This window comes from Taeniopygia guttata, chromosome Z (assembly GCF_048771995.1).
Source record: "Taeniopygia guttata chromosome Z, bTaeGut7.mat, whole genome shotgun sequence".
Lineage (NCBI taxonomy): Eukaryota > Metazoa > Chordata > Aves > Passeriformes > Estrildidae > Taeniopygia > Taeniopygia guttata.
The window spans coordinates 77505110-77519137 of record NC_133063.1 but is presented as its reverse complement, the minus strand read 5'-3'; the positions used below and the strand labels follow the sequence as shown (position 1 = coordinate 77519137).

Here is a 14028-nt window from a genome sequence, read left to right as displayed (position 1 = left end):
GAGCAGCATTAGAGCACTCTGGGAGATAACACAGCTAATCAAATCAGCTGCTAGATGATCCTGAAATAATACCCTTTATCAAGAGAAGACAGACAAGTGAATACATGTATAAACAGGATACGGCACTTGGGCTGCAGACCAGGAGTAACGTTCCTCAACATAAATGGAAGTCTGTCTTCCAGAACGCCTTTAGAGATAAATTTTGCTGCAGTATTCCATGATGTGGAAAGCCTTAGGTACTTGCACAGCAAGGGGTGGGCAGAGCTGAGTGTATTTGGGATGTAAGGGAATGTGGGGTCTGTCTCTGAGGCCAGTGTCTGCTTCCTGATCACTTGAAGGTGGAGCACTGCTGCTGATTCAGCCACTCAGTCCCACCACACAGGCACGTGGAGGTATATTCCTGCCTCTCCTGCTTCAGTGCTCAAACCTCAACAACATCACAAATCCAGACTGGGCCATCAAATAATGAGTGGTATGAGCAGATAATGGAATTTTCTAGGCTTATCTAATTCTTGTGGTCACATGCAATTCCTGACATAGCTCAGATGAGTTTAATTTCCCCAAGACATTTCTCTCGATGTAGAAGAGCAAAAAAAAAAACCAAATCAGTGCTGTGGCATAGTCAGATGCACTGCACCTTGATTCATAAGCAAAGGAGGGTCTATAGACTTCATCCTTCTGCAACTGTAAAAATGGATTTACAAGCCCTTGTAGCTGAATGATCATGAGGTATTTGCATGTATGGAGGTCTCAGGGTGCTTGCCTGTTGACTACCATTAGCTGCAAGAACATTCTTTCACTCTGAAACATAAAGCCTTTCAATTTTACAGATTATTATTTAATTATTGACCAGCGTCAGGTTATCCTGGCCTAGTGGGAATACTCTTTGGCCACACATGCTGTGATATAATACAGAAACATGAATCAGACAAAGAAAGGACCTCTTTTTAATTTAAAACATACTTCCTGATTCCCATTGATCCTATTATGCACCTTCACAGCAGATTAACATGTCATTCAACTAGCAAACCAAAGAAATAAAGCAAGGTGTCACACACAGCAAACGCCTCCATGACAGAAGGCACCACCACCTTATATACACAAGGGAGCTTAAGCAATTAAGGATAAAAAATATTTTCTTAACACGAAGACATGCAACATGCAGTAAAAGCAATTCCTTCCTCTATTTAAGCTGTAAAGAAATATTCCCCCGTAGCAGCAAGCCATGATAGATGGGAAAGTCAGTCAGTTTTTAACTACTGTAGCAATATTGCAGTTATCTTGATTTACACCAGCTGAGGATCTGAACACAGTGATCTTCAATGATCTGCCAAAAGCTCAAACTTCTTTTGTTCTTCCTTCAAAACATTTTTTTGTGGAAAAGAACGGCAGTTTCCAGGCATTTTGCCATGGTAATGGCAAGGGTCCACCAGGGAAAAATTCAGGATGTTGTCCTAGGAGCACAATCACACTTCTTTCCTTTTTTTTCCTCCCTCTCTTTCTTTTTCCTCTTTTCCTCTGACTGATGTTTTTTTTCATGCAGGAACGGCCACAGTAAGCCCAGGATCAGTTTTGGGAACACTCACAAACATGTCAATCTTTGCATATGATTACTCACAGAGGAGGAATGTGTTATATAACTCCTGTCTTTGTCTGAAATCCATCAGTCTTCTGATTATTTAGTGAAGACTCTCAGATGTCCTTTCTCTTCTCCATTTGTAGTTTCTCTCACCCTTGGACTTCTCTAGTGCAGCCTGCAGTTTCCAGAGGAAGAGGAACAGACAGATATTCTTTTGGTAGCTGTCAGTGTCTATTCCTGTAAGAGATGGAGAGGTTGTTCTTGATCATAGAGAGCAGATAGTCTTTGGCTGCAGACTGAGTACCTTTTCCTGCAGTAGTATTCAGCAGGAAATAAACACAGGCAAAAACAGGGAAAAAAAAAAAAACAAAAAAAAACCCAAAAAAACCAAACCAAACCAGTTTCTGAGTAAGAACTCTTATATGAGCACCAATTCCCAAAATGCAGTTTACTCAGGAACACAAATTCTGTCCCCAAAAGACCAACCAGCCATGCCACAGGTCTATTCTCAAGTATGAATTTCAACATGCACATACATTCAAAGGCTTGTTCTTTGTGCTATTCTTAACATTACTGTAAATTAGCATATGATAATGCTATTTCTCCTATTAGAGCCTTGGTATGTTTTGCCCTGTAGCTGTGATTAGTGAAAGAAAAGGAGGATAAGCTTAAAACCTGGGTTTTTTCCCTCAACTAGGTTAACACAAACACAGCCCAAGTTGTGCTTAAAAAAAAAGCCATTTCATAGCAGGCATAATATTCCATGCCTGTTATTAAAATACTTGAGCTCATGCTGAACAGATTAATAGGGCTGAACCAGCAAAAAAGAAATCTCATAATGTATTTCTTCACAGGGATTCCGCATCCATGTTGCATTCTTCATCGAGGCAGGTATAGAAATGACTTTGCTACAATGCCTTCATTAAAGCCCAGATCCAGCTCTGAATGGTGTGTGTTTAACACTCATTTGTCCCACGTGTTCTGGACACACATATATGTATAAAGGGGCAACAACTATTGCAACATTATGTGGTCACTTATTTGTACAAATATCATCTTCTCCCCAAACTGGCGTCCTGTTTGTTACTGTAAACGCAGCGCAGATTGCTGGTGACTGACAGTTATTATCTTCCTGGGGCTGCTGGGTGGCAAAACCATCAATTCAGCTGACGTGAGGCAGAGGGGAATATTTAACCTGCAGAGGCTGAGAACCCAGCATTCCTAAAAAGACATCTTGCATACCTCATATATTACCACCACAACTGGAGCACACGTCTGTGGCTTTGGCAGGCCCTTCCTTTGTTTGTTCTGTATCCAGGTCTTGTTGCTGCTGTCACGCTAGCAACTTGCATGATCACCCAAGACAGCACAAATAGATATAACTTAATATCTCCTCGGGAGATTATTACAGAACTGGTATGCTTGAAATTAGGCACAATGATGCATTTTGCATCAGGAGTGCACAATCAGGAGCAAAAGGCCTGTCAGCAAAGCAAATTTCAGATGAAGCATGCTAATACTGAGCTGGAAAAGGCCTTCTCACCAGCAATCATTTTGTGTGGGTAGTGAGATATTCCAGCCAGCCAGCCATACATCATGAATATCAATTACCACACGGACACATGCAAACAGACGCGCACATGCACACACACAAACACTGAGCTGGCTTGCTAATTGTCTGATAAAATCTGGATGCTTCATAACAAAGTGATTCCAGTGGCTGCCAAAAAGTAAAGTCTTTGTACAGCAAGATATTTTATCAGGGAAAAAAAAAAAAACAAACCAGGGGATGAGGAGAAGAGAGAATTCAGTTCATGAATGCATGGTTTCAGAACTCCTTGCTTTGGATGAAATCTGCTGACACAAAATCTCCCACCTTAAGGCTGATGTTGGAAAGGTTGCACATCAAGTTTGAATGAAGAATGGAAGGCAGGGAGATCTCTACATTACTTGTTTTTAATATGCTGAGAATCTTCCCTTCCTGATACCTTGCAACAGGCATAAAGGCGACTGTCAGGGTCTTGCTATGCAGCATCTCTCCCTCCCTCCTTCCCTCTCCCTCTCACTATGTATATCCATATATCTATATATTTGTGTATCTGTATCTATATTTATACATCTTGGAGACTCACCAGATTTCCATGATGGCTGCAGCTGTGTTCTGAAGGTTCATTCAAAGCCTGGAGTGTATGTTGGTAACTTGGTGGGGAATCTCTCCCCTGGCTCAGGGAGGCCTCGCCCGATTTGTGCTCTATCATCGTAGGCACCGTTCTTACACCAGACAGAGTGGGAGGAAACTTTATTCCACTTGGAAGGAACTCTGGGGAAGGATAAAGGATGGAGCTATCAAGATGTGTGCTCCTCCACACCTATTTCTCTCCCCAGTGCTTCAGACCAAGCCTTGCCTTCTCCAGGCAGGAGAACGATGCATCTTGTTGTCAAGGACGTTTTCCTGCTTGTTTCATTCAGACAAACAACTCCATTTAAATTCTCTCCTTTAAGGTTGGTCTGATATTTTTGGTGTTGTTTTTGAACAAAAAACCTAAATAAATCAGCTTAAATAAAACAATGTCTCTAACACTTGTCAGATTGACACACCATGCTCCAAGAGTCCACTTTACATCACGATGTCATGGGTGTGGCTGATAAAAACAGAAAAAAGGTTGGGAAATTTCCAAATTCAACAGGTGGGGCTTTTAAACTTCAACCAAAAAGAAAAAAAAAAAAAAAAAAAAGCCAAAACCACCCACAAAACCAAGATACAACACCTCTGCAGCCAAAATTAATTTTAAGAAACAGAAACTTGTAAAATATTACATATGTATATTTCATCAAGAAAAAAGGAAAATACTTCATATTCTCGAGGGTGATTCAATTTCTCTCCATCTTTATGAAAACAATTGAACAATCCAGTATGAACTGAACCATGCCACATGCAGCCTCCTCCTCTCACTTGGTACATGTATCAGAAGCAGAGCACTTTGGCTTAGCACTAGGTATTCCACAACCTCATCCCATTTGCTAGTTTAATCCTCATCAATACTGCTATCCTCCACGCTCCACCTCATCCTCTGAAAAGAAATGCAAATGAATGAGATTTATAGCCTGGGATGTTTCAAAGTTTTCAAACAAGGTGGGGCTTCCACTGCCCACCAGGCTCAATGAGGAGCTTTTGGCTGCAAATTCCTTTGACTGAGCAACTCTGTGTGCATGTCAGTAACACTGCCCAAGAGTGCCAGCATCCTCCACCCCCTTCTTTGCTTTCTTAGAAGCACATTTCAAAGCCTCCTTGGACTGCTTGGCCTCTTGCTGTGCAAACAAGCAATGCAGGGCACATCTGTAATCACAGCAGATTCTTCTGTATGCATTAACTTCAGCTCAGACGTAAAAACAGTGGATATGTCCAACCAGGGATCACCTCAAGCTCATTCATTCCTGCCCAAGACCCTGATATTCTTCCCTTTCAGCTGGGTTTCTGGGGACTAACAGCACCTGGTTTTGCAGGCAGTAACTCTCCGCCTGATGGCAAAAATACCCACCATCACCATTCCCCAGCATGAAACATCAGGATGATCCTTTAAAACAAGCTCTTTCGTGAGGTTTTCAATGTGTTTTTGCTGCTCCTGGGTATTTTTGGTCATCTTTCCTTTCTTTCTAGAAGACTCTAGGCAGACAGTGATATTTCACTGTCTGGCTTGACTAGGGTGACTTAGACCTTCGGACAGAAAGAGGACAGAAGCAAAGCTCAGGGTTGTGGTAGCTGGTTCACTGTCAGCACACTCCACACAGACCTTTCCCGTGTGAAAACCAGCACAGCTGGTGGGGCTGAGATGTCTGGAATGTCTTGGCAATGTCACCCAAGCCCAGACAAACTCTTTCAGAACAGCAGCACGAATTTGTCCAACATAGCCATGATGATGAACTGTCCTTGCACAAAGTAAAATTCGTGGTTTCCATCCCGTTGTAATGGTCAGCTGTCCACATCACTAAAATAACCTGTGCTAATTGGCACCTACCTCAGCAGAGAGCCCAATGATTAGAAAGATGTGGAGAATGAACTCCAAGCTTGAGGTGATACCTCTAGGTCAGAGATGAGCAAAAATTGGCAAGACAAGCGAAACAGCCACTTCCTCTACCTGTGTTGTGGATGAATAAAGGACTTTATATTCCAGAACTGTCAATCTGGCTTTTTTTTTTTTTTTTTTTCTCCCCAGCAGCACAAGTTTCCCTAACAAATATAAATTAAATTTGTTCAAAATTCAACCTGTAGGGAAAGGAGCTTGCCTCTATTTTAATGGCCTCTTTAAAAAGGAGCAGGAGGAATAATGGACAGTCTCCGTGCTACTGTGTTAACAAGCTTCCATTGTTGATAATGGACACCCTAACACACTGTGGAGAACAAAGTGCATCAGGTCTGCACACACTGGGCAAGGAGAGGGCTGGAAAACTGAAACCTTCCTCTTACTTTGCATCCTCTCCTAACTATTTCTACCTGTGCCAGGAAAGTTTTCCCAATGTCAGGAGGTGAAAATGACAATTTATGTCGGGAGAGATACAGGGAAGCATCAGGCGCAAGTAAAAAGTATTGGGACGAACAAAAGGATTGCTGAATTATTAGAGAAGAGCAAATGCAAGTTTCACGGATCATGAACAAAAGTGAGTCTACAGGAGTGGAAAGCACATTAGTATCTGTTTACCTCAAACAAAATTAAATCTCGAAGGAATTATGAAGAGGAGCTTCCTAAGAAATGGTATGCAGGAGACAGAAATGGGGAAGGAGACAATAAATAGCAATGTATTTCTGGTGCAAGCAGGTCTCTTACTGTGCCATTCACAGTGTTGATATGGATCCATAACTTTTGACAGAGAGAAATACAGAGCAGCAATATCACCTCTGAATCCTGCCTTTACTCATGCTGCAAAACCACCAAGCACAGCTGTGACTTTACAGGAATCGTAATCGTAACCCAGCAGAGGAAGAATATGGGGAAGTTCTAATCAGTGGAGGACTGAAAAAAAAAACCACAGAATGTTTAAAGTTTAAATGTTTACGTGCAACCTTGTTGGCTGGCATTGGTGGAGACAGTAGCATCAGTGAGAAGAGCTTTGGGGATTTTCAACACACAGCTGAAACCAAATGTGTGCCACATCTTCACCAAAAGGAAGAGACAGATTTCTGTCAGATTTAGCATCTGCTGAAGAAAGCCAACATTTTCCAGTACCACTGGGCAGTCTCTGATCCTCCACCACTTGAAGCCTTTGACTGGAAGGCTGATGGCCACACCACAAGATGGTTTTGATGATTAAAATGCAGAGTGGGCCGTTAAAGGTATGTGCTGAGTGTATTGAAAGTGTTCAGGTATGTAAATGGATGGAGCATCTGTAACAGAAATACAAGAATGGGACTGAAAAAGCATTCCAGCCACAGATAAAATAGCCATAACCTCACTTACAACATCTACACAACACTTAAATTTCTCCCCTACCCAGGCTCCCAGGACCAGTGTTTGCCTTGCAGAAATCTCTTCCACAGTCATTAGCAAACCCTTGCATCAGAAAACTGATCTGCAATACCACTGTATCCATACATGCATTATCTGAAGTGAATTAACAGTGTAAGATTCTTCAAGAAATAAAAAAATCAATATGAAAACAGGCAGTTGTAAGGAGAATATCTATACTGTTTGCAAAATGAGAGGTTGCAAATTCTCTTTATAGCTGCAGCATGTTAAAAACTAATTAAGAGAACCTTGGTCCCCTAGAAGTATTTCAAAAAGTAAATTTCTTTCCATTGGCATCAACATTTCCCTTTAAAATTTTCTTTCAAAAATCCACGAAAATTTTAAATTTCCAGTGGCTGAAGAAAAAAAAAAGAAAACATTTCCCAGCTTCTGAAAAATTAAATAGAGGAGTATTGACATTTTAGAGAAGAAAATTAGCCTGATTGAAATGCTAGTCTCTGACAAAAGTAAAAAAAAAAAAGTTTCAATAAAAAGAATTTGATCAACAAAATTTTGCATCCTACTTAATCTATACACATTTGATTGAGCCATCTCTTTTATTGGGGTGACTTTTGGATAACCAGTGTAGCCAAACAAACAAGAATGACTGGTACTAATTCAGGAGTAAATTAGAGTAAGCTTTAGAGAAACTTATTTAATTATCACCAAACAACAAGAGTCATGCTTTGAGGTGTGAAATTATACCCACTGCAGCACAGTAGGAAGAGAAGATTTGGCCTTGGGGTGGATGCAAAGGAGATGGACCTCAATCTTTTTTATCTTTGGAAGAAAAATGCTGCTCAGTTTGCAAGCCAGTGAGGGCTATGGCATGAGAGGAGGGGGAGCAGGGCAGAGAAGGAGAAAGAAAAGGCTGAAAAGCTGAGCACCAGGAAAAAAATTCACTTCCTTACCAGCCTCTCTCTGCTGTCCAAGAAACCACCCATAGAGATGCCAAACATGTGCTGTCCCCCCTCCCTGCAGGAATTTTTAGGCCCTCAGGTTTCCTCTCTTCCACAATGTTTTGCTGCTGCATCCCTCACTCACCTACTCCTCTCAGAAAACTTCTGCCCTGCTCTAACCATCTTGGAGACCAAAGGAGCTGCCTTTGGATGATTTAGTATGCTTTCTTCCTAAATTATTATTCCGTTCATCATGCCACAAGGATGCCCCAGTTAGAAGAGTGTGTCTGAAAAGATCAATGACCAGCTAGGACATTATGGTTAGAGCCTCACAATGCAGCCATTCAAAGCTTCTCAGTGACAGCAGAGAGAAAGCTTGGATTTTCTGATCTAAACACTCAAACTTCCCTATGCTCAAGTAAAAGGAGAGCCTTCACTGCCTGCGAGCTTTGAAGAGATGGGAACATGGGGAGGAACAGAGCTCTCTAAAAATTTTCTTCTCTTACAACTTAAAATGTTCTTCTGTGTTGGTGAGGCAGGGGCCAGGCCCTGCAGGAGAGAGGGAAGGAGGTCTGCACTGGAGGCAATGATTTGACTGATATCTCCAGAAAACACTGAGGATCTGGCCCAGAAATATATTCAAAAACCTTGTTTCTTCATTTTGGAGGAAAATTCCTGGGCATTGAAGCACAGACACTGATTTAATTGGTCCTTTGGTCACCTGAAATAAAGGCCAGTGGTATTCCCTGCCTCCCCCTGTCCAGCATGTCCATTCAGATCAGCAGTTAATCCAGTGGATTAACATTATACAGCCTCTTCCTATTTTAAATTTGACAGAAGACATTCCACTTCCTCCTGAGCTTCCACTCCTTGAGGGATTTTACTGCTAAGAAAGCAATCACGTTATCATTTTGCAATGATCACCACTTTTCCACAGGTAACATGAATTCTAATGCATTTTTGAGTAAAATGGTATTTTTGTTGCACATAAGAGTAAACGTGAGCAGTGGCTATTTAATAAGTTAGCACTCAGATAGTACTTTAAGAGATCCAACTCCGTCTACCACACAACCAAACATATTTCCCCAAAGCCACTGAATGATTAGCAATTTCTTACATCAGGAGAAACTGCAAGCTGTGAGAATAAAATATATTTTACTGTTTACTTTGAGATTTTTATGGAAAACAAACAATCAATTCATCAAGCTGGCTGAGTTTGTCAAGTTACTGGAGACCAGTTAACTGAATGAGAGTCACTGGAAACAGTTGAGTAAATATTTAAGAAGATCAAATGGAAGAACATTTGGTACAGCACAGCTTGCTGAAAGATTGCAAAGATACCAGCATGTTTCAGGAGAGGCAGGTCACGCCTCAGAAAATTGCTGGAATTCTTTGAAAGTGCTGTATTGCCACCAGGACAGACAAGGGAAATAGAGTGGACTTGGTGTTTCAAAGTATTTGACAAAGTTCCTTGCTTGAGGTTAATGACCTAAGGAGCCAAGGCACAGTACAGAAGAAAAGTTGCTGGAGTGAAAATTGACTTCAGGGCAAAAACCACAAGGAAACTGTAAATATAATTCGTGAGGTGGGAAGAAAGTTGCTGGCGTGTCAGCAGGTGAAAAAATGTAGGGACCTTCCTGGGTAATTTTTGCAATAACAGACTTCAGTATTGGTTTTATTTTTTTTTTTTCCTTCACTTCTTCTTTCTCTTAGTTTAAGTAATTATTTATAAGGTACTGGATCCATAGTTTGAAGTCTGCAGAACTATTATTTTAATGCAAGGTGCAGGTGGTACCCACATTCCTGCAATCTGGGGTTACCTCCATGCCCTGTTCTGCAGGGAAGGAGGGTTGAGCAGCCTGGCTGATTCCACTTGCCCACTCTGCCCTTGCACTCCCTGCCCTGCACATTGCCTGAGGTGAGGGCATCGAGTCCAGGTTTTCTAAATAAATGCGTTTTTAAAAAAATTATGGTCAAAAGTAGAGTTTTTTTCCCAAACTATTTGTAACCCAAACAAACAAACAAACAGGAGTAAACAATAACATTTTCACCACTTGCAAACAAGCAATTCACAGATGCTGCTCTCCAGAAGAAATGTTGAAGGTACAAAATCACATGGAGCAAAAAAAAAAAAATAGACCAGAAGAAATTTCAGCAAATCCCATAAAGGGATGCATCAAATATTAGAGTACCCATTTCTGAATCGCTTAGCAGTGATCAATAAGATATTTTAATAGCTTTAAATAGGAAAGAACTGGAAAGTCAGTTGTCACAGAAGGCTAGCGAGCCCAACTGTGTGCTTCTAAATGCAATTCCCAACACCACTTGCTGATAGAATGATGGTACCATTTATAATAGCTTGTTATTTGGGTCTGTAACACCATGTATTAATGATTTATTAACCATCTGTAATGATATATATAAATGGACCATGAATACAGCAGGTGCTTATTACACATGGAATTAATAAAGTTGCATTCCTAGACACTGTTCCCTTTTCTGTCACTTGTTCACATCCCTTGTTTTGACCTGAGTCCTGACTTGGTGGCAAAACCAGGGACAGGGAGAATTCAGAATGAGGTGTTTGGTGCAGAAAGAAGTCTGTTCCTCCTGGCTGACCATGTAGATGATAAACAGGAGGATTTAAAGCACCTGCAGTACGTGCACCACTAAACTGTAAATGCACCTTAGCCCAGGTACACAGCATATAAACAGAATAATGTCCCGAAGCAAAGAATAAAATGCAGCAATATTTGCTGAAAAGGCAACGCTACGCTTTATAGTGTGGGAGAGAGATTTGGGAGCACTTGAAGAAAAATCCCCCGAGCTCCCAGCCCCATCTACAGCCCTGTACAGCTGCAGTGAACAAAGCAAATGTGATTCTGTGTTATAGCACAGGAGCATGAGATAAATCAAGGGAGGTGGTAGTAATGTAAATGTTATATTTATAATGGAAATGCTGATACAACCCCCGACTTACAGAGGTGCTTGGCAGGAGCTGCCATAATATGGAGAGATATCATTTTAGCAGTGTTTGCAGAACTGATCATTGTATCTCTCAAGGAACACCCTGTGCTTGCTCTTGGAGACGCAAACTGCTGGCTATGAATCAGCCAGAATGACTAAATACACACTGCACAAGCCTAACCTGGAGAGAAAGGGAGGAAAAAAATATTCAAATACCCTGTTTGTTCTTTACATTTCAAAAGCTGAAGGAAGCAATCAAATCCATAGTACTTTCTTCTTCTTCAGTAAGTTGTATTGAAAAACTCAGTTGGTTCAGGAATTATTGATCTGAATTGACAGTGATGTTCTCAAATTCATATAAAAGAGCCATCTCATTGCAAGCCCATTTAAAGGATCTGTGGTTCAGAATTCACAAAAAATTTTCTCAAGGAACATAAAAAAAGAGAAAAAAAGGAATAGAAAAAAATAATTTTGAGAAGAGATGGTACAAATCATTATGCTTTGGTATCATGTGTGAATTGTCAGAAGCAGACAGAAATTCTTGCTTCAATTTTTTGTAGAAAATGTTGTAAGCTTTTTAGCTTGACAAAACTTACACATTGGCAGAAACTATTGAGAAGGGGTGGCTGACAGGAACAGAGTCTTCTGATGTTGCTGTGGCTAAGCTATGAAGAAGGTACCATTAAATTTGATCTATGTGAAAGTGTTAGTAGTGACTAAAGTCAATAAAAAAGCAAGTTTTAAATTTTTTTAGTACAATACTTTCTGAATCCTTGTGAAAGAGGTAAGTGTTTTTATATCAAATCACTGGGCTAAATGAGGAAATTAAGTAACGAACATTAGAAATCAGAGCTCTGAACAGAATGTAGAAGTCTAGGAGTAAAAACTTAACACCCAGACATACTTTCAAGTGTATTAGAGAACCTAATTCACAGTAGTCAAAGTGCAGGAGGATTTAAAAAACACTCCAAAGTACCTATCATGTATGTGAAAATAAGCCCAGCCCTAAGAACACGTAGCACACTAAGGAAGAGCATTTAGCTCTTGAAAGAAGGGAGATGAAGCTCAGCAGTTCTGAGTTCACTCTGCTAATCACTATGAGACCCTCTCATCAACAAATAAATGGCAGATGAAGAAGATATAAAAGTTGCTGTGGAGAGAAAAGTACAAAATGGTTTTGTACATGCAATATCTGATAAACTGAAGATTGCTTCCATTCCCATCTTCCATTCCTATGCTTTTTTCTTTTCCGCCTTCGTCAAAGTCAGGAGTAAAATCCAAATTCAGTGGATCCATTCCTCCCTTTTGACTTCAACACTGGATGCTCTGTTTCAGAAGAAGGTGGAGCTTCTATCCCCCACTTCAGGAGGTAAGGTTGCTAATTTAGGTAGTAAATTTGCCTCCTAGCACTGACATTCTTTCCTAGTTTTGCCTTTGACTGGCAGCTGCAAACTTTCAGTGTGGCAGCATAGAAAAGGACTTTGGAGCTTCGGCACCCAAATTCCCCTTCTTGGCAGCCAGGTGTGATTTGGTTTCCTCTCAAAAACTCTGTAGCAAACCTAGATCACAAGGTGGGGAAAAAAAACCACACATGAGAAGTTGTACCACTAACACTGGGGTATTTCCAAATCAGATGGAAGGTTTGTCATGTCCTTGAATGAAGCATTTAAGCTTGCATAGTTTAATAGCCACTGGGTTTGCTCCTGTGCTTGAAGTTGTACACCTGCCTGTGCATGTTACCAGAGCAAGGCCTTGGGCATTGTTGGGGAGGCAAAACCTTGCACAGAAGATACAGAAAAACACAGCTCATTTTCCATTAAAATTGATTCATATCTGTCCTTTTGCACTGAGGGTGTTTATGACACCAGCGACTCACAGGAAAACAAGGGCTGTGGAGGTGACCATGCTCATAAAACACTAAAACCTCTGCTAACAAATAAGAATGGTGATAAATATGCTGTGCAGGAGGTGTTGGATTTATACTGGGGCAAATTCAGAAGAAAGAGCATCAGAGATATACATCTCAGAGCCACTTGAGCTGTAACAGAGCCTCACAGTAACTGGAAATGCCGACTTCTCTCCAGCATTTTCTAAGCTGGTCTTGATCTTCACAAAGAATGCTAGCTGTTGGTACTGAGAATTGCAGCTCAGCTTTTTGCATAAAAATTCATGAGACAGTATCTATTTCAACTGTCTTATACAGCACTGAAGAGGAAGGGAAAAAAAAAAAGTTTAGCACTACAACTGAGACAGGATTCATTTTGAGTAATGATTGCAAACCAGTGGTGGAAATTACAGATGCTGCTTGGTTCACTATTATTTTGCAGCTTCTCTAGTAATCTTCAGTGATCATTTATAACAGCATGTCTGATGACTTTCAAAACATAACTGGAAAGGATACTTCTGTGGAGAATATGGCTACTCAGAGGAGAAATCAATCTCTGCTGCTCAGGGAGTCAGCTTCATGGGGAATATCCTAATGTACAATGGTAGAAAGGCCCTGGCAAAACACAGTGCAGGCAAGCCTTGCTTGTATAGGGTAATAAGCTGAGGTGACCCAAAAAGCCCAGAAATGGCATTAGTATAACATTAACAAGTAAATAAAAAATTACAATAAAACAAGTAAACACTAAGAATGCTCTTTTAAAAAGATTAATTACTCCATGGGACATGAATAAGGACTTTTGTTAGAATGATGAAGTCTATGCAGAACTTGGCAAAGCAAACATGTAAAGGCAACACAAAAGTAATAATAAGTAATAAGTAATGGCAACAACCACTTGAAATCACTGGCTGCTTTGTGGCCCATGCAAGTGGATAGTGTGGTCCCCCCCTCCACTCATATTGGACATATATCAGTGTCATGTGAGCCACCATATCACACCATCTGCAGGCTCAGCCAAGAGGCCCCAGACTGGACAGGAATGCAGAACTATCTCCTTACAGTTTAAGGAACACTTGAAGCAAATACTTCCCCCAAAAAAACTGAAACAGGCTATGGTAGAGAAAGCAAGAGGGTGTTTTAATAAAATTTATGTGGTTGCTAAGGTAGTTGAGCAATCATATTTAGCTCTGGGATTCT

The 14028-nt window shown here is 40.7% G+C and overlaps 1 long non-coding RNA gene across 1 annotated transcript; it reads right to left on the bottom strand.

Moving 5' to 3' along the window:
- Nucleotides 1–1519: 1519 nt before the first annotated feature.
- LOC116806799 (uncharacterized) lies at nt 1520–12996 on the bottom strand. Its single transcript, XR_012052817.1, has 4 exons — nt 7992–12996; nt 6639–6959; nt 3712–3899; nt 1520–1816 (listed from the first exon to the last, which is right to left on the bottom strand). It is a non-coding gene; the product is annotated as an uncharacterized lncRNA (long non-coding RNA).
- Between the last annotated feature and the right edge of the window lie 1032 nt (nt 12997–14028).